The sequence below is a fragment of the Belonocnema kinseyi genome, chromosome 8 (genome assembly GCF_010883055.1).
Source record: "Belonocnema kinseyi isolate 2016_QV_RU_SX_M_011 chromosome 8, B_treatae_v1, whole genome shotgun sequence".
NCBI classification, from domain to species: Eukaryota; Metazoa; Arthropoda; class Insecta; order Hymenoptera; family Cynipidae; genus Belonocnema; species Belonocnema kinseyi.
In genome coordinates, this window is record NC_046664.1 from 1,913,701 (window position 1) to 1,938,233 (window position 24,533).

Sequence of the window (24,533 nt, forward strand, 5' to 3'; positions counted from 1 at the left end):
CACTCTCCCCGCGAAAGCCACGACTGGTTGTGCTCGAGCCGCCATCGGTTGTCCAGGGTCGACGCAGACCTGCCTTACCGAAGTTGCACGGACCTTGTCGAGAATTCCCGAAGTCCACCCACGATAGGTTGCCTTCGCCGTGACTACTTTCAGGTGCGCGCCTATGGTGTGTTTCTCCTAACTTTTTCGGTTGCCTGGAATCTCTTCTACTTCAAAAAGAAAATAATACAAAAATAAAAAATATATATCAATTTTTGAAAAATTCCGTTTTTCTCGAAAATTTGAAAATAGTCAATTTCTTGTAACATTAGCGTAGTCCTCTTTTTCATCATTAACACAGAATTTTAACAGGAAAAACTCAGTTTTTGAAAACATGAAAAAATAATTACTTGTTAACTTTTAATAAATTAAAATTTGTTTACCTCAGAAATGTTCAAGGAATAATTTCCACACAATAATTTTTTATTTTAATTCCCAATTTTTTTTTTTTAATAAGTAACAAATTTTTAATTTTTTAGACAATTATTAGTTCTTTAAAAAAATTGCTGTCTTCTTTAAATCACGGTTTTTTATAGAAAAGTTGGAAAATTATTATTTATTGTCTTTATTTTTCACAATATGTCGCTTATAATTCAGTTTTTTTTTATTTCAGAATTTATACCCCAATTTTTTAAACAATAAACCATTTTTTCAAACTATAATTTTCTCAATATTTTCCACAAAAAGAGCAAATAATCTTAATTGTTTAAATAATTGCTACCTGTATTTGTCACAAAATATCACTCTCAATATTTATTACATTTTACATTAATTTCAGATGATAATAAATTATAACGATTAATAAGATAACAATTTTTTTTTTGATAAATCAAAAAATTCAAAAATCAAAAAAAGGCGAAAAAATTCTTTGAACGAATATTAATTGTTTAAACAACAGCAAGTTAGTTAAAAATACTTGAAATACGTGAAAATACTTGAGCCTTCCTTTTTAGCCGAAAATTCAGTTTTGTTGAAAATTTATTTTTAAAAGACTCATTTAATTTGGTTTAAAATGCAACTGTTTGGTTAAACATTACTCTGTTGTGGTAAAAAATTAAGATTTTTATTAAATATTTAAATATTATTTAGAAAATTGAATTTTTGAGAAAATTCAGTAAATTGTTAAAATAATCAAATATTTATTAGAAAGTTGAACTAATTACTTCAAAATTAATTTTTTGAGTTTAAGATTCATCATTTTAGATAAAAATTTATTTCTTTGGTTAAATATTTTAAAATTATTTCTTAGAAACCTCGTTTTTTTTAATTACTTTTTTAAATTAGAAACTTAACTATCCCACTTGTGGTTGAAAATTAATTTTTTTAAGTTGAAAATTCAATTATTTTGTTCAAGTATTTTGTTCAAATATTTTGTTGACAATTGGTCCCTTTTGGTTAAAAATTTAACTTTTTGGATAAAGGTGGACAACTTTCGTAAAAATTTCCGTGTTTTATTAATATTGTTTTTTTTTTTCATGAAAAACTATTCAATTTTTTAATAAAACTCAATATTTAAAAATACTAAAAATTATTTATTTTGTTAAAAATGTATGTTATTTGTTAAAAATTCCCTTTTTTTTTAGAAAATTAGTCTTCTGAGTAGAAAATTGAACTATTTTGTTAAAAATGGTGTATTTTGTGTAAAATTTCACTTTTTTTGGGTAGAAAATTAACTTATTTCGTAGAAATTTTAACAATTTGGTTGTTAATGTATGTGTATTATTTAAATTTTCTCTTTTTTGGTAGAAAAGTAATCTCCTTTTTGTCCTGAGTATTCGGTAATTAGAAAGAAAATTTAACTGGTTTGTAGAAAATTCGTTTTTTATTAACATTTATTTTTTAAATGAATATTTAACTATTAAATTTTTTTGTTAAATTCAATATTTATTTATTTATAATTGACTAATTTAACTAAATGAAATAAATTAAATAAGCTAAATAAATTAAATAAATTAAATAAATCAAATAAATTAAATTTATAATGAAATTCGATGAAAACTTATGTATTTTGTAGAGAAATGGTCTTTCCTAGTGGTAAATTAATTTTCTTGGTTGAAATGTTATCTTTTTGGTAATAAATTCAATTGTGTTATTGAAAATTCATCTGTTTTGTAAAACACTAATATTTTTGGATTGAAATTTTTTTATCTTTTTTAGTTCCATAATTTTGTTAAAAATTCGTCATTTTTAATTCAATTTAACTGTTTTTTTTTTAAACAAAAATCTTTTTTTGATTAAAATATAAACTACTACGTCTTTTTTTGAGAACTAATATTTTATATAATAAGAAACAGCAAGATTGTATCCCCCTACAACCCTAAATCGTTTAAAATTATTTTAAGATGATGCCTAAATAAATTCACGAAAAAAACGTAGTGGGTCTCATGTGTCCACAAAATTTTTTAAATTAAATAAATAAATCCGCCCTACAAAATTTCAAAAAAGTTTATTTTGTATTCAATATACATTCGTAGGTATGTATTATGGAATAAAAAAATTCGCTGTGGACAGGATTCGAACCTGCGCGGGCATAGCCCATTGGATTTCAAGTCCAACTCCTTAACCACTCGGACACCGCAGCTGTTTCCTTTATTTTTTTTTCAATTTGTTTATTAACTTTTAAATGTTTACAAAGCTTCAAGCGAGCTCACTGACATTCAATGCGCTAGTCACAAACGCAATGTAAATGTTTATGTTTAGATAAGATTTAAGTAGCGTATATGATACCATAGTAACAGATAAGAACTATTTTCTAGGGCCTAGGACGCCTTACAATTTGCTGCCCTTTTTTAATTTGGATTTTTTCGATTTTTCAATTCTAATTGAATAAATAAACAATTTCCTTTTTTATGCAAATAATTAATAAAATTTGATAGTTTATTTATTAAACAAAGTAAAAGTGTGAGTCATTCAGTTTTAAAAGAAAAAATTTAATATTTTAATTATCGCAAATATAAAATAGTCAAAGTTTCAACTAAAAAATTTGAAAGTTCTACCAAAAATAAAGAACATTTTTAGATTTTCAATTAAAAAATAAACTTTTAACCGAAAATGGAACACTTAAACTTTTTGGTAAACTATTTAATTTTCAACCAAAGAAATGAATTTTCAACTAAGAAAGATGAATTTTTATTAAAACAAAATTAATTTGCAAGAAAAGGAATTTAATCAAAAAAGATCAATTTTCAAACATGGAAATGAATTTAAAAACAAAAAGAATAATACTCTACTAAAAAATGAATTTGTAACTAAAAAGATGGGTTTTCAACCAAAAAACATATATTTAACAAAATAATTCAATTTTCAATAAAAAATATGACTTCAACTAAAAAAGATAAACGAAAAAAAATTTAAATATTCAGTTAAAAAATTAATTCCTAAACAAAAAGCAAACGAATTTTTAACCAAATTGGTACATTTTGAACTGCAAAAATTAACTTTAATTGAAAATGGAACCGTTTAATTTTCAGTTAAAAAAAAAAAATTTGTAATAAAACAAAAGATTTTTCAAACAAGAAAATTAATTCTCTAATAAAAACATGAATTTTTAATAAAAAAATAAGACACATTATTTAACAACAACAAAATCAATTTTTTAACAAGAAAGTCAAATTGTCAACTAACGAAATTAATTAGCCAAAATTTTAAAAGAGAAATTTGTAAGCACATAGTTTAATTTTCAACTAAAAAAATAAAATAAAAAAAAATAAAATAAAATTATTCAATAAAAGAAATGATTTTCCAATAAAGAAGATTAATTTTTACAAAACAGAATTAATTTCTATAAAAAAAACAATAAATTTTCAATAAAATACATGAACTTTTAACCAAATGATTAATATTTCAAATAAAAAAGCTAAAGAAAAATTATTTTAAAAATATAGTTACATTTTTACCCAAAGAAATTATTTTTTAATCAAAAATATTAATTTTTAACCTACATGTTTAGTTTTCAACCAAAAGGTACGAATTTTTAATACAATACATGAATTTTCAACCAAATGATTGACATTTCAACTAAAAAAAATTTTCAACCAACAATATAAAAGTTAAATTTTTAGTTCAATTATTTTTAAAAAAATGTGGAGATCAAAATAGTTCAATTTAAAGCTAATGAAATGAACCTTTTGGATACGAATTCATTTTTTACAAAATAGTTTATCTTTCAATCAAATAGTGGAGTGTTATTGATTAATTAATTAAATTAAAATTTAAAAATGAATTAATCACTCCGCTTCAAAGTTTGATTTTTGCATATTACTTTTGAAGTTGAAGGTCAAACCATCGATAACTGAAATTTAGTGATTGTGAATTCTCTTTTGTTAAAGCTCCTTCGGCTTTAGCAAATACATTCTCATCACGTTTATTGCGAAAAAAATTAAAGTAAGTTCTAAGATCTACTTTAAACAAATTTTACTATTAAACATTTTATTGTAATGTTATTTTTCACAATTAAAATAAAAACTACGCATCCTATCATAAAATGGTTAATAACAAATTTGTAGCTTTTTTTTTGGTTGAACAACTTTTGCGATAATTTTTTTTTTCTTAGCTGGTGTCATTTATCCAAAAATTTAATTTTTTACTTTATAGTGTTTGTTTTTTATGAACAAAACAAAAACTATGAATTCCAACAAAAAATGAATTATAACAAATTCGCAGATCTTTTTAGTATGCATAATTTTTGTTCATTCTTATTTTTTCATAATTTGTATAGTTTGACTGCAAAATGGAATTTTTGATTATTTTTTATGCGATCAAAATTTTCGAGTTCTTAAGAAAATTCAAAAATTTATTAGAATATCTTTTGTAGCTTTAAAAATTAACGTTTTTTTCTTTTGAGTTTTTTTAGATCGTGCGTTGTTTGGCTTACAATTTTAATTTTTGCATTTATTGAAAAAAGTCGTAAGAATAAATTTTTCGAGTCCCCGCGTACTACCGATAATCGTACAAAGTCAAATTTTACATAAAACTAATATCTTCTCATCAGGACGAGAATTTAGTAAAGCTAATAAATTTGATTTAATGGTTTAATAATAAAAATAATGATATAAATAATTTTAAACAAAAAAATAAATATTTACTTAATTTTTCACTTTAAAAAATTAATTTTCAATAAAACCAATTTTTAACAGAAAAGTTAAATTTTCAACTAAAGAGAAGAATATTCAACTAATAAAATACATTTTTAACAAAGTTTTTTAATTTGAACCGAGTTACTGTATTTTGAAACATAAAAGGATTTACATTTTTAAGACCACTAATTTTAATTTTCGCTGGTAAGCTCCCCTGTTGCAGAGTTGCCAACCAAAAAAAAACAAAACAATACGAGTGAAGAAAAACGTGTTCTGTAATGATACAAAAATACAAAATAATAATAAAGTAACAGTGTTCTCAATTCGGCTCCCCAACTGTACAGCGCATGCGTGGCAGCGGCAGCCTCATTGGCTGTATGCGACGCGTGCTTTTTTAAAGTTATTAAATGTGTAAATCAATTTTTTTATAATAAATCATCATTGTAGAATTAATCAAATTAATTTTTAGATCACATAATAGTATTTTAAAGTTAAAAGTAAGTTAATGATTTGGTCTTACTCTTTAAAAATAAATGATTTATTTTAAATTTTTAAAAAAGGAAATATTTATTCATCAATGTAAATTCTAAATAAACTATAATATTTTTGAGTACTTTATAATAATTATATATTGCAAAAAATTGATTTGCATATTAAATTATTTCAAATAAGCGCGCGATCAACACCCAATGAGGTTGCTGGTGTAACGCATGCGCAGTGCAGTTTGGGAGCCAAATTGGGACCACCGATTTCGAGCCAGATATTAAGACAAAATTAAAAAGCAGTATTTTTGACCGCAAAATAACTTTTTTTCTTGAAATTTTAAATAAAATTTCATAAAATTACGCAGAGCAGCCTTTTCCTAATTTTTTCTATGATTTGTTATTTTAAAAATATTGATTAAGTGCTGTCCGTTTCTCTTCCACTCTACAGTTTACACTGAATAATACAAACACTCAGCGAGTCATCATGATTTCTCTAGAATAAAAAAAAAAAAAAATGGAACGCCCACGATGCGATGGGTCTCGTTGACTTTGCTGTTGTTTTTTTTCCCTCACTACATTTTTTCCTCATCGTGCTTGATTTACTGAACGCCGTACGCCGTTATTACGTGCCTCCAAGCAGAATTACTCACGAGACTCGTTTTGTAAATTTGCGGTTGATTGAAAAGCTCGCGTAAAAAAAAACGGCCTGATTATTCCTTTTCATATGGTGTTCGGACTTTCCTGATGGTAAATGAGAAACAGATTACATTATCGTTTTCTATACCACTAATTGACAAAGCACGACAGGTGTAATTGAAATGATCGTTCGGTCTCTTGGATTCACAAGTCTGGCACTAATCGGGGGCTATTCGGGTTATTAATTTTGACAAAGTACCCAGTCGGGGACTAATCGGCAACTAGTTGGGCTTTTTTGGTTAAAATTTCAGTCGGGGCCTGGTCAGTGGTTGGTCAAGGGCTGGTCGGACTTTTTTGTTCACTAATTTCCATGCGGGTAATCTTCAGGCTCTGCTCGGGAGCTAGTGGGGCTCTGGTCGGGTTATTCTTATGTTTTCGTTTCCGGTGTAATGATTTTTTTATTCTAAAACATTAGGGATATATATTTAACAATAATTTTAAACTGTTTTTTGGAGAAAAGATTTATTAATGTTAAATTCATTTCAAACATTCTTACTAAATAATTATTAAGTTGATAATTTTGTAAGAAAGTCAACTTTTTATAAAACCAATGATCAATATTTACAAAAAGACGTGATCTTATTTTTTGTAGTATTTTTTAGAAAATTGCGATACCAAGGTGGCGATTCATGGGACGATTTTTAATTTCAGGTCATTTATGGGTTTTTTTCGGTCAAATTATTTTGGAAATTGGAAAGAGAAAAAGTTTTTGATTAATCAGTGAAAAGCAGTATCCTAGTAATAAACTATTAAGCACGGTACAGTTCAGATTTCGCTACCACCTTCCTTTGAGTCTTGCGGTTCTGGACTGGAAGCTTTAAAGAAAATCCGCAAGGGCGCGACGTGCCGCCTCTCGCGCAACAGAAATGACGCGCCGAATGTTTAACACAGCAGTCCACACGTAACGAAGCATAATTACCTGGAGCAGAGACAACCGTGACTATCATGGCGGTTTCTTCAGAGCGAAGCTCTTCCATTGCAGTCTTCCAGCTGAAGTTTTTTTTTTAAATTAATATTCCACCAATTTTCGGGAATTTTAGTTACATAAACGTATGTATTTTTAAACATAGGATATGTTCCCTATTAAATCTTTAGTAAATTTGAGCACTTTTAAATATTTCAAAACTGTTTATGGAGATTTCGGTAAATAATAAGTATTTTGACAAACTTTTAGGAAATGTTTCACAGAATTTGGGGAGTTTGTTTAATAATCAAACGCGGATGTATTATCATATGACCCATACTAGTACCCGATCAGGCCCCGACTAGGATAAGTCAGGTTATCTAACTAGCCCCCGACTAATCTACCCTGACGCTACTGGTCGGGGGCTAGTCAGATGACCCGACTAGCCCCCGATTATAAGTGTGGTCGAATGATCGGGAAGCAGACTAGTTTTCCATTTGAAATTCTACACGGGTATTCATATTAAACTACTGAAATTTGACATCTCCGTAATCGTCCTTAATAAGTTTCAGTAGAAAAATTTGTACTTTAAATACGAAATTTTATGAATCTGTATTTGAAAGATTGATCGTGATAAAAAGTGATATGGTGCTTACTGATTTGTCTAAAAATAGTTTTAATAAGCAAGAAAGTGAACATTATAATCTGTAAAACTTATTTGAGAAATTGACATTATAAATATAAATTTAAAACACAAACATTATAATATAAAACGAGGGTTTTTCGTATACTGAATCCAGATTTCTCAATTGGCTCTGATATCCTAACCTAAAAGTGTAAAAACAACAAATTTTCGCCTATATTTGAGGTTATGTAGCATCGCATTTTTTCATTGACTCAAAAAACCATAAACGCCGATAATTAATTAATTACTCAGTAACATTAAAAGATTTAAACAATTACTTTTATCAATTAAAAAAATTAAGTTACTGGAATAGGGGTATTTTAAATATATAAACAATTAATTCCATAACCTTCAAGTGAATAACCTATTAATGTTACTTCATCAGAAAAATTAAAATTAAATCTTTGTTATTTAAAATTGTAAAACAATTAATCAGCTAATAAGTAATTAATCAGTTTATATAATAAAAAGCACTTAAAAATTATTTTAATTGAATAATTCAAATAATTTTTATTCTACATTTTTAGAAAATTTGAGTTATTTATAACATTTTAAACTATTACGGGAAAAATAAATATATATTAATATTAAATCACATAAACTTGAAGTAAATAATAAATTTATCTAATTTAATTAATAGAAATTACAATATAATCTTTAGATAATTTAATATAGTTAAAAAATCAGGTAATAATCAATTAATGTATTCATAACGTAAAAAGCATTAAACTATAATTTTTATTTAAACATTAAAATAATTTTTATTAAACTTTATTTTTAATTTTCACTTTCATTTCTGAAAATTTGATTTATTAGTAACCTTTTATAATAATTTCAGAAAAAATTAAAACACATTAACATATAAATCTAAAAATTGAATGCAGATATCGACTTTACAACATCAGATTCATTTGAAAAATTATGTAATTAAAATAGGGATGATTTGATATAATTGAACTTTTATTTTTCATATTATATCGAATATGCATTTATATAAGCTTCAAATAAATAATCAATTTATGTCACCCCAATTTAAATAATTAAATTTTAATCTTTATTTCATTTATTATTTAAACAAAATTATTCAACCAATAATTAATTAATTATTTCACGCTATGAGAAGCATTTAACTATAACTTTGACTGAAGCATTCAAATAATTTTTACTTGATATCTTTTTTTTTTTAATTTAAGCTTTCATTTGTTAAATTTAATTTATATTAATAACATTTTAAGTAAATTTTAGAAATCATAAGTTTTTGTTAGAATAAATTATAATTGTAATAGAGGTAATCTATACGTAAAATAAACTTTTATTTTAAAATTAATATACCTAATATTGAATCACATAATCTAAATGCAAATAATCAATTCATGTTACTTAATTTAAAACATCTTAAATTGAATTTTTATGTAATTCAATATTGTTGTCAAAATTAATCAGCTCAAAATTAATTAAATAGTTCGAAACATAAAAAGCCTCGAGCAATTATTTTCATTGAAAAAATCAAATTATTTTTTATTTTATATACTTTTTTAAAATTGAATTTCTGAATATCTTTACTTCTTTTGAAATAATTTTAGAAAATTTAAGTGTTAACATAATTATTTAATAAATATTCTATCATTTGGAAACAAAAAAGCATTAAACCATTATTTTAATTGAAAATTCGAATAATTTAAAGCTTAAAAAAATTATTTTCTTTGAAACATTCAAATAATTTTCACTTTTATTATTTTTTAAATTTGAAAATGTGTTTGTTTAACTTTGATTAATTATAACTTTTTAACTAATTCTAGAAAATACAAATTTTAGCAGAATCTATTAATAATTAATTAATGAATATTAAATAATCATAAATATTTATATACGGTTGAAAAAAATCAGTCAGTTAATAGTTTTTTATTCAGCTTATAACATAAAAAGTAGTAATAAATTATTTTCATCGAATCATCAAAATAATATTTACCCTATATTTTGCTAAAAATTTAAATGATTAATAATCTTTTAATATAATTCTATAAAAACTTGAAACATATTGTTATATAATTTGAAAGATGGAATTCAGATTATTATTTAAAAACATTTTAAATATTATGAAATTGGAATAGGGAAATTTTAAATATAAATAAACTTTTATTATACAATTCATATCGCATATTAAATAACATAACCTCGAAGCAAATAATAAATTTTCTTTTCTCAGTTAAACAATATCAAACTTTAATTTTTATGTAATTCAATATTGTGAAATAATTATTTGAATTCAATCTTCAAAATTGTATGTGAATATGTTTTAAGCATTTCTATCATTAATTTAAAAGATTATGAATACTTTAAATTTTCTTAAAAATAGGAGACAACAATTATTTTAATGTCTCAATGATTAAAATTTCCAGAAAAATATTAAGGGCTAATTATTAACTGATTCTGTTAAAAGTTACATATTCTGGAAATAGTTAAAAGCTTATTAATAAATAAAATTTAAGAAAATATAATTTCAAATTGAAAGCAATGTTAAATTACATAAAGATTACATTTTGATTTTTTTTAATTAAGTAAATACATCGATTTTTTGCTTTAAGGTTATGTGATTAAATACTTCCTATAATTTGTATAAGAAAACTTTATTTATATTTAAAATGCACCTCTTTCACTTACATGATTTTTAAAATTAATTTTTTATCTTTTCAAAACTTCCTTGGAGAAAAAAAAAACTTTTCCTGAAATTATTTGAATTTTTTAAAACTGGGTACTAAATGTTAAATTGCAATGTATGCATAAAAATTTAACTATTTCACTTAAAAATTGAAGATTCTTCAAAGTAAAAACAATTAAAATTGTAACGCTCTAAGTTTTTATCTCTTTAAAATTTAGAAGGTTCTAGGCTTTCTGGATAGATTTTTCTCAATAACATACATTAGTATTGAAACATACGTATTTTCATTTTCTTGTTTTTATAATTTAAAAAAATGCGCATCCTATAAAAAATAATTTGGTTATTAAAAATTCTATTGCAACTTGTGACGTTTTTCTATTAACTTAATTTACTTATTTACAATCCTATTTTTTAAATTTAAACTAAAAATATGCATTGTAGCGTGAAATGGTTCGAAGCAGAAAAAGTTTGTATAATTTAGGCGTGAAGTTTTGTGTAATAAAATTTTATTATACCCTGTATGGTTTTTACAAAGAGCTTATTTTTTTATTTTTAATGTATTTTTATAAAAAGAGTTTATAACAAATTTGTAAATCTGTTTTTTATTTTTTAATGTTTTTTAAGATGTCAAAATTTAAATTTTTCAAGAAAATTAAAAAATTTGTTGCAATAATCTTTTAGGGCATTCCAAAAGCAACAATTTTTTTCTTCTGACATTTTTCACATCGTGCTTTATTTGGCGTAAAATTTTAATTCTTTTTTTTTAATTTTTTAATTGCTAGAGCCTTTTTCCTAAAAAATTTCCTTAAAAAATGAATTTTTAAGAATGTAGTTCCACTTTTAACCAAGTAGTTGAATTTTGGACGAAAAAGATAAAGTCTAAACGAAAAATACAAATAAAATTATAAATTGTGGAAATTTCAAGAAAAAAGAATTTATTTTTAACCAAATAGTAAAAATTTCTAACAAAACACATACTTTTCCAATCAACCAATCGAGTTTTTAATTCAAGGAAATGACAACTAAAATGATAAATTTTTCTTTAAAAAAATTATTCTTAACAAAATCATTTGAATTAAATTTTCTACCAAATTGTTGAATTTTCAACCCAAAAGTATGAATTTTCAACAAAGCAACATAATAGTAGACTTTGAACTAAAAAATTTAGATTTCTTTGTTTGGTTCTATTAATACAATTTGAATTTTAATAAAAAACTGTAAAAAAGGACAGTGACTGTGAAGTTTGATGCATGACGCAACCGGATGCAACTAATGTGTTGAGAGTACGGCCCTCATGCTGTTTGTCACGCTTGACTGAGCACCGGCTCTTCTCAGTCCGCGGCTACCTCCATTAAGAAACTTCGGAGGACATCAATTCTAGAAATGTCAAAAATCCGAAATTTCAAATTCCAGGTTCCAGCGTACATACATAAATAGACTACAAAAAGTTGAGTAAACAATTGAAGGTGATTTTGAAGGCCTTCCTGAAACTAATAACATTGTCTCTGGACTATTTATCGTATCTAGTGTGGTTTAGTGGGAAAATTGAATTTTGTATTTTATCTTTTTTATTTCCCAAGGCTTCTTTTTTGGACCAAAAATAGTGTATTAAAGAAAATTCTGATTAAAAAAATTCTTCGATAGTTATCGTTCCGTCAGATTACAGATGTATCGACAGCCAAGCCTAGGCTCGACTCTCTCATTACGGAGAACCGCCGCATGGGGGGAAGTGGTGGGAGAGCGCTCGCAGGCCAGGAACACACGACGCTCTCCCACCACTTCTGCACTTCCCCCAAAGTGGTGGGAGAACGTCGTATGTGCCCGGACTGCCCGCGTTCTCCCACCACTTTCTTCCATGCGGTGGTTTTTCGCAACGAGGGAGACGAGCCTAGACACGTTGCGCTATCTCAGACTGGTCTCGGTTGAGAGGGGCCGAAAGGCACTGCTCAGTCAAACTCGGCAAGCAGCTTTAGGGCCGCATTCTCAGCGTGTTAGTTGCATCAAGTTGCGTCACGCGTCCAAATATAACATAAATTATTCTTAATGCCCTGTATATTAACCCTGCCCGCAACTAGTCTTATATTTTGAGTTGAGTGTAATTTCAATGCCTCTATTGTTCAAACTGAACCAGTTGTGACTCAATTTCATTTCGGTTAGCTTTAAAGTTGTTGTTTTCTTAGAAATGTAGTTACTTTTTTCTGTGCGTCATAAATGATGAGAATATATGAAGTAAACACGAAATCTTTTTTAAATAGGAAGTTATGTATTAATTTAATTACATAAAATTCATAAGTCAAAAAAAAGATTTAGTCTCAAAATCTTCCAATCATACTGAGCAAGTGATAAGTAGTGTGTCAATATTTTTTCGCATATTTTTCCTCTACCATGAGAATTTGTTATCCAAACTAATCTCACACTAAAAGACGAGGTTCTAACACATAAATCACAAAAGTTGTGGTTAGAGATTGGCATAAACTAAAATTAAACTGTCAGAAATTTCTAAAGCTATTTTACTTTTAATGTAATGGAAGAAATATTCATAAATGTATAATAAATTTACTGTACGTTATTTATTGTATTAATAATTAATTCAGTTGAAACTATCACTAAAAATAAAACTATATATATTACAGTTTAAGTAATTTCGGTAATCCAAGTAATTGGTAATAATTTGGAATCCAGAGTAATAAGGTTAAAGAAAATTTTTTAAATTAGTTTTTATTAACAAAAATTTAACTGTTCCATTTTTTTTAAATTTGATATTTTTGAGTTACAAATTGAAAATTCATGTTTTTAGTTGAAAAAATAACTGAAAATTTACCGATTATCTTTTCAGTTGATAATTTAATTTTTTTTATTGGAAAATTCAAGCATTTGGTTGACAATTCAGGCTTTCTTGTTAAAAATTCGTCCTTTGTGGTAGAAAATTATTCTTGCTGCTTAAAAATTTATATTTTTGGTTCCTAATAAATCTATTTTCGTCAAAAATTGAACCTTTTTCTAAAAAAAAAAATTTTTTACTGAAAATTAATTTTTTTTACTGAAAATTCCATTTTTCCGTTTCTAGTTTTAAATTTATCTTTTTCAGTTGTAAATTAAACTGTTTTTTGAAAATTCATGTTTTGTTTTTCATAAATTTTCTTCTCAGTTGAAAATTCTAATTCTTGATTGTTTTGGGCTGAAAATTAATTTTTCAACTGAAAATTTAACTATTCTATTTTTTATAGTAAATGTATATATTTTTAGTTGAAAATCTAACCATTTAATTACAAATTTTTGTAATTTGTTAACAAATCGTCTTTTTGATCGAAAATTAATCTTCGTAGTAGAAAATTAATTTTTTTTAGTAGAAAATTCAACTCTTTCTTGACTTTTTTGCCTTAAATTTTTTTCTTACTTGAGAATTTAACTATTCTAGGTTTGATTGTAAATTTATCCTTTTAATTTTAAAATTCAGCTACCACTTGAGTTTTTTTGCTGAAAATTAATTTTTTTTAATGAAAATTTATTTATCCTATTCTTGACTGCCAATTTATCTTTTTAAATCGAGAACCCAACTATAAGATTAACAATTATTGCAGTTAGAAGAGAAATCCTTTTTTTGTTACAAAATTAATCGTCTTCTTTCAAAATTGATTTTCTTGATTGAAAATTAAACTATTTTTTGATTTTTTTTGTGTTAAAAGCTCATTTTTTTAAATTGAAAATTTAACTATTCTATTTTTGATTGTAAAATTGATATTTTTCTGTTAAAAATTAAATTCTTTTTTCAAAATGATTTTTCTTTTTTTAAATGGAAATATAGCTATCCCATTTATAATCGTAAATTAATCTTCCTTTGTTGTAAATTTGTCTTTTTTTGTAGTGAATTTATCTTAAAAGTTGAAAATTCCTTGTGTTTTAATTGAATATTCAACTTTTCCTGGGATTTTTTAGGACTGGAAATTAATTTTTTTAAATGAAATTTTAACTATTCTATTTTTGATTGTTTTTAAATGATTGAGAAACCGACTTTTTGTGAGAAAATTAAACTTTTTGATTTTTGTGATATCACCTGATTGATTTTTGTTTAAATTCATCTTTTCTGGTTAAAATCAGTTTCTTTGTAGAAAATGTGACAATTTTATTAAAAACTTATTTTTGCTTTGTTAAAAATCATCACTTTACATGAAAATTAATTTTTTTAGTAAAATTTATAACAGTTTTCTTTTAAAAATCGTCTTTTTTTGGTTAAAAATTAATTTTCAACTGGAAATTTAATCATTCAATTTTTTGGGTAAAATTTATCTTATGTCGTGAAAATTTCATGTATTTTGTGAGAAATTTATGTAGTTTGTTGAAAGTTCATCTTTTCTGGTAGAAAATTATCCCTCTTGGTTAAAATTATATTTTTCTTTGAAAATTTAACTGCTTAGTTGAAACTTACTCTACTTTGTTGAAAATTAAACAATTTTTTTTTTTAATTTTTGATTAAAGAGTCAAATGTTTTGTTGAAAATTCGTGTTTTCGGTTGAGGATTCAACTATTTTATTGAAAATTAGTCTTTTTTTGTTAAATTGCACTGTTTGGTTGAAAATCGTTATTTTTTGTTCAAAAAATTATCCTTTATCTAAAACATGAACTATTATATTATTTTTTTATTGAAAATTAATTTTGTAATTAAAAAATACCTATACTTTTTTTCTGTTAAATTAATTTTTTTAGTTAATTTTAAATAACATTAATTATAGAATTACATTCAGATTTAGTGAATGCATTCATAATAGAGTCATTCACTAAATTGGAAATTGGTTAACGCTGTGAATAGTGGCGTTCTCGGTTCGAATCCGGGCCGAGTTAAATCTTTTCTCGTTCCTTCAAAAAATTATTTGACCATTAATCGGCAATATCTAACATCATAAATTAATTGGGAAGATTAATTTTCTCACAAAAGATGAATTTTTAATAAAATACGTTATTTTTCAATGAAATAGATGAATTTTCAAGACAAAAATACACTTTTTTAAGAAGACGGTTGATTTTTCGAAAAAAAATTGAATTTTTGATTAACAAAAATTATTGATAGCCAAGAGAGATAAATTTTCAAGCAAGAAACATGACTTTTCTACCATAAAAGAGGAATTTTTAATTTTAAAAAATTAATTTTCACCAAAAAAACAATTGAATATTCGACCAAAAAAGATTACTTTCAATTTTCATAAAATATTTGAATTTTTTATTGAAAAGCTGAATTTTTTACCTCTACAAAGACAAATTTTCAACCCAGAAGAATTATTTTCTACCAAAGACGAATTTTTAATAAAATACATAAATTTTCAACGAAATAGATTAATCTTCAACGAAAAATTTAAATTTTAAACTAAAAAAAGAGAATTTTTCAACCAAAAATTGAAACATTAAATTTGTAGTAAAAACAACTTATTTTCAATAAAGAAAAAACAATTTTAAATTGATTCAATTCAAATAACATCGAAGAATTTTTAATAAAATAGCTGAATCCTGAAAAAAATTATTTTTTCAATTAAAAAACATAAACTATCAACTTGCCAAGATAAATTTCCAACAAAATGATTAATTTTTAATGGAATTTTTATTTTTTAAACTAAAAAAAAATACATTTTCAACCAAAAAATAAGTCCTTAAATTTTTAGTTAAAAAAACTAATTTTCAACAAGGAAGTTGATTTCTAATCCTGAAAGATGACCTCAGTGAAATAGTTGAATTTTCAACAACAAAAAAAAGATCAATTTTCAAACGAAAATCGAATTGTAAAATTTCGAATTTAAAAAACAAATTTTCAAACAAAAATAAGTAAATTTTCAAGTAGTTATGCATCCTCAAAAAAATGAAGAAATTTTAAAGAATCAAAAATGAAATCCTTGAATTCTTAGTTAAAAATACTAATTTTCAAGTAAAAACAAAAATTTAGAATGCAAGTTGAATTTAATTAAAAAAGCGAATTTTTGACAAAAAGTTAATTCCTTCAAACACATGAATTTCTAACAAAATAGTTGAATTTTCAAAAAAAAAAAAATATTTTGCCAATATAAATGATCAAAATTAAAATAAATTAATGAAAGTGGAATATACAAATTTAATAAAAATAAAAATAAAAATAAATACATTATACATTATACTCTGTTAAAAACTAAACAATTTTGTTGAAAAATATCCTTTTTGGTTGGAAATTTAACTGTTTGATTAAAAATATTATGTATTTCGTTATAAATTTCCTTTTTGAGTTAAAAACTAATTTTTTTACTTGAAATTAAACTGTTTAATCGAAAATAATTTTTGTTTTTGAAACTTCATATTTTCGCATTGAAAATTCAATTGTTTTGTAGAAGATTCGTTTTTTATCGAAAATTAATTTTCCCAAACTAAAATTCAACTGTTCGATTTTTGTTCAAAAATTGATCTCTTTAGCTTAAAAAATCAACTATTTGACTGAAAATTTATGTAATTTGTTAAAAATTCTTCTTTTTCGGTGCAAAATTAATCTTCTCGGTTGAACGTTCAATTGTTTGATAAATTTTATTATTTATTTTGCTGAAATTTTGTTTTTCTTTTCGTATACAAAATAATTTTTTTAACTTAAAATCAAACTGATTGAAAATTATTTTTTTTAACTTCATATTTTCGGATTAAAAATTCAACTGATTTTCTAGAAGATTCGAATTTTTATTGAAAATTAATTTTTTTTAATAAAATTTTTCCATTTTTGTTGTAAAATGTATCTTTTCAGTTATAAAAAATAACCTTTTGATTGAAAATTGATGTAATTTGTTGAATAAAAAGATTATGTACTTGTCGATTTTTTTTTAAACTAATTTTTGTAATTTAAAATTAAACTGTTTGTTCAAAAATTAACTTTTTTGCTGAAGCTATTTCGGATTGAAAATTCAACTGTTTGTAGAAGATTCGCTTTTTTATTGAAAATTTATTTTTTTTAAATTAAAATTCAACTATTCCAATTTGTTCAAAAATTAATCTTTTTAGTTTAAATGTTCAAGGACTTGATTGAAAATTTATGTAATTTGCTAAAAATTCACCTTTTTAGTACAAAATTAATCTTTTTTGTTGAAAATCTAATATTGATTTGCTTAAAAATTAATTTATTTTGTTAAAAGTTCGTCATTTTGTTAAGAAAAAAATCTCCTTTTTTTAAAATGCAATTATTTGGTTAAAAATTAAAGCATTTTGTTGAGAATTCGTTTATTTCTTTTTAGTAGAAAATTAATATTCTTCGTTGAAAATTCTACACTTAGGATGATTTTTTTTCCTAATTGACTAGAAAATTTTCCCTAGTTGATGATTCAATTATTTTTTAAAAAAATTCGTATTTTTTTTTGTGTAATTCAGCTGTTTTTAAATTAAAATAACTTAAAATTAAACAGTTTTCTAGAAGATTCGCTTTTTTATTACAAATTAATATTTTAAAAAAATAAGAATTAGGTATTCCATTTTTATTCAAAAATTGATATTTTTAGTTTAAAAATTCAACTATTTGATTTCAAATTAATGCAGATTGTTGAAAATTGTATTTTTGTTGTAAAAAATTAATCCTTTTTGTTGAAAATGAAATTTTTACATTAAAAATTGTATGTATTTTGTTGAAACTTTCTTTTTTGCGTTAAAACGTATTTTTTACTTTAAAATGTAACTTATGTTTAAAAATTAAATTTTTATTTGCAACTTCGTATTTTCGGATTGAAAATTTGAGTTTTTTATAGAAGTCTCGCATTTTTATTGAAAATTATTTTTTTTTTAAAATAAAATTTAACTATTCCATTTTTGTTGAAAAATGTTTTTTTTTTTATTTTGAAAAATTCAAATATTTGATTAAAAATTTATTTAATTTTTTAAAAATTCGACTTTTTTGTGGAAAATTAATCTTCTCGGTTGAAAATTCATATATTTAATTAAAAATTCTTAATGTCTTTTGTTAGTAATTTGTTTTTTTTTTGTTCGAAAAACAATTTTAGGACTTAAAATTAAACTCTTTGACCAAAAATAAACTGTTTTGCTGAAGCTTTATATTTTCAGATTGAAAATTCAATTTTTTTGTAGAAAACTTTCTTTATTATTTGAAAATTAATTGTTTTAAATTAAAACTCAACTATTTTATTTTGCTTAAAAATGAATCTTTTTTGTTTAACAATACAAGGATTTGATTGAAAATTTATGCAATTTGTTAAAAACTCACCTTTTTTTAGTAGAAAATTGATCTTTTATGTTCAAAATTTAATTTTTGTAAAAATTGATCTATTTTGGTAAAACTACGTCTTTTTGTTAAGAAAATAATCTTCTTTTTTAAAATAAGATTATTTGCTTAAAAATATCTGTATTTTGTTGGAAAATTATACGTTGAGGATGAAATTTTTTTTCTTAATTGACTAGAAAATCTTCCTTAGTTTTTCATTCAAATATTTGGTCAAAAACTCGTTTTTTCTGGCTGAATTTAACTTTGTTTAAAATACAACGAAAAATTTGTATTTAAAACTAAAAACTATACATTTTTACCAAAAAATGGAATTTTTTAAATTTTTAGTTAAAAAAATAATTTTCAATATAAAAATGTCTAGCAAAATGATGAATTTTCAATAAAATTCCAACTAAAAAAGATATTCTTTGAACCAAAAATTAAATACTTAAATTTGTATTCTAAAAACTAGTTTTCAACAAAAAAAGCATCTTATTTTTTTACTTGCAATTATTTGCTTAAAAATTTATGCATTTTGTTGAGAATTTTTTTTTTCTGAAGTAGAAAATTAATCTTCTTGATTTGAAAATTCTACATTTAGGATGAAATTTCACTTTATTGACTAGAAAATCTTCCGTAGTTGAAAATTCAAAAAATTTCAATCATTCCATTTTTTATTGTTAATTCATCTTTTTAGCAGTTATTTTTGTATGATCCCTAAATAAATTCACGAAAAATAATTAATTAGCCAAAATTACAAAGGGGCGAATGTTTAGTTAAATATTTCAGATTAAAAAAAAAAAAAACTAAAAAAGAGATTTAAAACAACAAAACAAAAAACTAAAAAATTGTGTAGTAAATAAAAGAGAATTAACAGGCGAAATTGAGAATATCTGATAAAATAATTTCTACCAAAAGAAGCATTGTTTTCTTATATCTTCTTATATGTAAAAAGCTGTTTCGGTGTAATAAAGAAGGCTGTGTCCACCTACTGTAGATCAGAGTACAAAGAAGAAAGAACGTATGTACAAGCAGCATGGGAAATGTTTGCCATGAAAACACGGGGGAGTTTATCGCGAACAGGAGACATGCTTTGAATTTTTTTTTTTTTTTTTTTGCTCGATCGCGGAAACGGCTGCCAATTAACGCTTTCGCCGCAAGTTTGCGGCCTTTTACTGCTCAAAGGCGAACCGCCAGCTCAGCACGGATTAACGTCTATCGCTTTTACGCGCTCTAAGCGGCTCCCTGCTTTTCCCGATTTTCAGACCGACTTCCTTTTTTTAGAAATCCAGGAAACTTCTCTTCATTTTCTAGCATTTAAGAGGGTTCCGAGAGCATTTGAAAAAGGCTGGCTGAAGGCTTTAGTTCCTTTTATGAAGACATTTATTATAAGCTACGTTTCCTTTGATGGAGAAAAATATCTCCTTGATCAAAAATAATTCGTTCATTATAAATTTATTGCATTGTAATCAGGACGAGAAAAGATTTTTTTTTATTGGAATCTAGAAAAGAAATTGAAGGAGAATAGAAAAATTCAGGGGCTTAAAGAAATAGTTGATAATTGTGAATTCTCTTTTGTTAAAGCTCCTTCGGTCTTAACGAATCCCTGAAAATTTATATCATTCCCATTTATGTATAATATTATTTATTTATTTGTATGATTTAAATTTTATACATACGGTGCAGGGTTGAAAAGATTTGAAGAAATTTGAAAATATTTTTTGCAGTTCATTTTTTATTTTCCCTGAATTATTATTAATTTATCCTTTTTATAAATTTTTTTAAATTCACTTCATTCTATTCATTCGATAGATTTTTAAAAGTGTTTGTTTCATTCACCTTGAAGTCTTTAAAATTCGCCTCAGATACGAAGGTATTTGATCAAATTCGTTTAAATTTTCTTGAATTTTTTCTAAAATAATTTTTTTAAGTCTTATATTTATTTTTAAAAATATTCTCTCAAAACTATTCAACTTCTACGATTTTCAATTTTTTAAGTAATGGTTGCGCATCAGATTCCTCAATTCAGAAAGTCTGCTTTTAATACTTTAAATTATAATTTGTTTAGTTTTAAAGATTTGAATTTAAAAATATAAATTAAAAAGAAGCCTTTTTGGATACTCTGGAAAAAATTAGTGAATTTTTGTCTTCTAAGAGTTAAAAAAGTGGCCTGTTATTTGAAAAAAATGGGCGAAGGAAATTTTGTAGCTACGTTTTGGATTTAATTTGTCTTATGTCGTTTTTTCAAAAATTCAATTCCATTATTTTTAATGTTATTTTTTACGATTAAAACGAAAACTACGCCTTTTATCAAAACATTATTCGAAAACAATTTTTAGACTTTTTTGGGTCGAACAACTTTTGTGAATTGATTCTCTCGTATCTTCTGTCATTTTAACAAAAATTAAATTTGTTTATTTTTAACATTATTCTTCATAATTAAAATAAAAACTACCTATCAAATTTAAAAAGATCTGCATCATATTAAAAAAAAATTATTTACAAAAAAAATTATTTACAATAAAAATCCGAATCTTTTACAAAGCAGTTGAATTTTAATTTTTTTTTATTTTAAATTACAAACATTAGTTTTCAAACAAACCAAAAAATTCCAACAAATACAAAATTTTTTTATTCAATAAATTACATAAATTTTAAATCAAAAGGTTATTTTTTATAACTGAAAAGATACATTTTACAACAAAAATGGAAAAATTTTATTAAAAAAAAATTAATTTTCAATAAAAATTCGACTTTTCTAGAAAACAATTGAATTTTCAATCCAAAAATATGAGGTTGAAAAAAATAATTTCCGATCAGTTTGATTTTAAGTTAAATTAATTAGTTTCTATACGGAAAAAAGACATTTTCAGCTAAATGCATAATAAAATTTATCAAACAATTAAGCGTTCAACCGAGAAGAATAATTTGTCACCAAAAAAGACGAATTTTTAACAAATTACATGAATTTTCAATCAAATAGTTTAATTTTGAAACTGAAAAGATCAATTTCTTAACAAAAATGGAACCGTTGAATTTTAGTTTGGGAAAATTAATTTTCGATAAAAAAACGAATCTTCTACAAAAGAGTTGAATTTTCAATGCGAAAATAGGAATTTTCAAGAATAAAAATAATTTTCGATTAAACAGTTTAATTTCAAGTTAAACAAAAATTAGTTTTTAACTGAAAAAAGAAATTTTCTACAAAATACATAACATTTTTAATCAAACAGTTTAATTTCCAACCAAAAGGGATATTTTTTAACAAAATTGTTTGGATTTGCAAAAGAGTATAATTTGGTTGTAAAATCAATTTTTTTTAGTGCAACTATTTTGTTAAAAGGTCAACTTTCTAGACAAAAAATCAACTACTCAGTTAAAGCTTAACTCATACTTTTGTTTTGAGAAATAATTTAATTATTCGGTTGAAAATTAAATTATATATTTATTTTAAATTGTAACTACTTTGTTCGAAATTCATTTTTGGTAAAAAATAAATTTTTTTATTTAAAATTATTTTGTAGAAAGTTCATGTATTTTTGTCTAAATTGAATATTTGAGTCGAATTATAATATAAATTATAATTATAATAATTATACTCATTTTAACAAAAATTTAATTTTTTTAATTTTATTGCTATTTTTCAGGATTAAAATAAAAACGACCTATCATATTTAAAAAAATCTGCCCGCTTCGCGGTCAGATTCTCGTCGAGCGCGGCTCGCACAAACTTTTTAAAACTAAAGGTGAAAGCATCGAGAAAAGTAATTTGGTCATTGTGAATTCTCTTTTGTTAAAGCTCCTTTGGCTTTAACGAACACATTCTTATCACGTATCTCGTCCTTCGCACTGGAGTTTTTACCTGAAATTTTATATCATTTTCATAAATGTATATAATTATAATTATCAACTTGCATTGCAAATTTTTATTACCCTTAAGAATAATATTTATAACTTTTTTTCTCGATTTTATTTAATAGATTATGAATGTTTTAATGTCCCGCATTTGGAAAAATTCTTGACGAAGTTGCTTAAACCGGGGTTATTTCGCCGTGAGTGGGAAGACCCCTGGAAGCTTTCAAAAGCGTTTTCAAATTTTACTTTCTAAACACTATATCTAGATGTAGAATTTTATTTTGCATATTTTTTTCTTCAGGCAAAAAGTTGTAGCTTTTTTTAGTTTTCTAGTTAAAGCAAGAAAACTGGCTTTTTTGAAGTCAGTTTCTCGGATTTTTTAAGACAATTTTCAGGGAATGTAGTTCGAAATGTCCTTTGACTGATAGAGCACAAGTAATTCTAAAATTTATTGAAATTTTTTTTTTAATTTTCTTCTGATGCGTGGCGCTTATCAGACTCCTTTAACCTCCAGCCTTTCGTTTATCGAGTGAATTTTGAGTCACAAAAAACTTCCACCGAGAAAGTTGTTAACAACAGTACAAAGAAATTTTCTGGAAACTTTTAGCCCAATCGAATTAATATTCACGAAATTATTAATGTCACAAGTCGATAGCGGCTGGATGAATCGCGCGCGGGTTGTAGCGAGAGTCTCAGAGCCGATTTATAATACACCTTACCGGCGCCAAAAATAAAAACTAATCAGGTAATTTCAAAGTAGTATGCATAAATAAATAATAATGCATTATTTAAACTAATTTATTTATTCAATATTATTTAAAGAAATATTAATATTTTTACTTTTGTACAGTTTGTCTCAAAAATAGAACAATTCTATTGTACATAATATTAAATAAATAAAGTATTTTACATCATACACTATTATTTATTTATGCATAATACTTTATTATTACCTGATTACTTGATTACTTTTTACTTTTGGTGCCGGGGAACTGTATTATGAGTCGGATCTGAAACTCGCTATAGCCCGCGCGCGAGTCGCTAAGCCGCTTTCGAATTGAGACGTTAATAATTTCTTGAAAAACAATTCGATTGGGCTGAAATTTTCCAAAAAACTTCTTTGTACTGTTTTTAACAACTTTCTCGCTGGAAGTTTTTTGTTGCTCAAAATTCGCTCGATAAACGAAACGCTGAAAGTTAGAGAAGTTCAATAAGCGTCACGCGTCAGTAAACAATTTACAACAATTCTTTAAAAATAAACTTTAGGATTATTTTTGGTCTATCAGTCGATGGACATTTCGAACTACGTTTTCTGTAAATTTTATTTAAAAATCCTATAAACTAACTGATTGAGAGCGAGTTGAAGTGAAAAACGAATTAAAATAGATTTTTACAAAAAAACCGGTTTTTTGGCTTTAATTAGAAAACTAAGAAAGCTACAACTTGTTGCCTGGGGTCAAAAAGATGTGCAAAGAAATTCTACATCTAGATATACTCCTTAAAAATTAAAATTCGAAAATGTTAAATTCTGCCAACTGCTTATGTAAGTAAATTAATAATTAATCATAAATTTAATTTTCCAATAAAAATTAATAATTATGCATTAAAATTTAACATGATAGATTAATATTAAATATTATAAATATTAACGAGATTAATATAATATATTTATTTTTTTAAACAAATTAAGTAAATTAACTTTTCTGTTAAAAATTTATATTTCCGAATTAAAAATATAACTGTTTTGAAGAAAACTCGTCTTTTTGACTAGAAAATTCAACAGTTTGGTCGCAAATTTTTTTCTTCTTGATTGAAAAATCTTTTTTGATTAATATTTAAAATATTTTGTTAAAAATTCCTCTTTTGGGTTCAAAAATTTATCTTTTTCATTATAAATTTTATCTTTTCTGATCAAAAATTCAACTGCGGTTG

At 24.3% G+C, this 24,533-nt stretch overlaps 1 non-coding gene across 1 annotated transcript; it reads right to left on the reverse strand.

The window, feature by feature from the left end:
- Window positions 1-2,538: 2,538 nt before the first annotated feature.
- Window positions 2,539-2,620, reverse strand: Trnas-uga. Its single transcript has one exon. It is a non-coding gene; the product is annotated as a tRNA-Ser (tRNA).
- Window positions 2,621-24,533: the final 21,913 nt, after the last annotated feature.